The following is a 1,308-nucleotide window of genomic DNA, read 5'->3' on the forward strand; positions in this document are numbered from 1 at the left end:
TTATGGCATCACAGTCCATGTAGCCTCAATGGCTTCTTTTACTCGGCAACATGCATTAAAGTTTCATCCATGTCTTTTGATTGCTTGGTAGCCCATTTTTTTAAATCACAGAGTAATATTCAATTATACAAATATACCACTATTTGCTTAACCATTCACCTATTGAAGAACATCTTGATTGCTTATAGTTTCTGATAGTTAGGAATAAAGCCAATATAGACATTGACATGTAGGTTTCTACGTGGGTATACATTTTCAAATTAGTTGGATTGGTACCTTGAAATGTGATTGCTGGAATGTACAGTAACTTTACTTCATAAGAACTGAAAAACTGTCCCCAAAATGACCGTATCATTTTGTATTACAACCAGCAGTAGTAAGAGCTCCTACTGCTTTGGATTCTCGTCAGACTTTGGTATTTTGATTATTTTGGACATTAGCCATTTTAATACAATTATGTGCCACATAATGACATTTCAGTTAATGACAAACCAGAAATACCATGATGATCCCATAAGGTTATAATATCATATTTCTACTATGTTTAGATACATTTAGATACTTAAATACTTATCATTATGTTACCTTTGCCTACAGTATAGTAACATGCTGGCAAAGAGATATGTGCACTCCCATATTAATTACTGCATTTCTCACAATAGCCAAGACATGAAATTATCCTATGTGTCCATCACTGGATAAACAGTTAAAGAAAATGTGGCATATATGCACAATGGAGTATTATTTAGCTTTAAAAAATGGAAATCCTATCAATTGTAATAGCTTAGATAAACCTGGAGGGCATTACGTAAAGTGAAATTAGCCGGGTGTAAAAATCCAAATACTGCATGATTTCACCTATATATGGAATGTGAAAAAGTTGAATTCATAGAAATAGAGTAGAATGGTGGTTACCAAGTAGTTTGGAGTGGGTGATTGGGGAGATGGTCAGAGGACACAAAATTTTAGTTAGGCAGGAGCAGTAAGTTCAAGAGATCTATTGTACATCAAGGTGACTATGGTTAATAACATATTTTATACTTAAAAATTGATAAGGGAGTAGATTTTAAGTTTTCTCACCATACTTTCACAAAAATAAGTATGTAAGGTAATGTATATGTTAAATAGCTTAATTTAGCCATTCCCCATTATAGACATATATCAAAATATGTTGTACATCATAAATATATACAATTTTCACTTGTCACCTGAAAAAGAATGTGCTTATGATGACTAGAAAATAGTAATACATTTGGGGAGAGGGTCTTCATTTCAAGAAGACTTTTTAAATTTTATACTTTTCTGTCC

This window comes from Propithecus coquereli, unplaced genomic scaffold (genome assembly GCF_000956105.1).
Source record: "Propithecus coquereli isolate 6110/MARCELLA unplaced genomic scaffold, Pcoq_1.0 Scaffold450, whole genome shotgun sequence".
Classification (NCBI taxonomy): domain Eukaryota; kingdom Metazoa; phylum Chordata; class Mammalia; order Primates; family Indriidae; genus Propithecus; species Propithecus coquereli.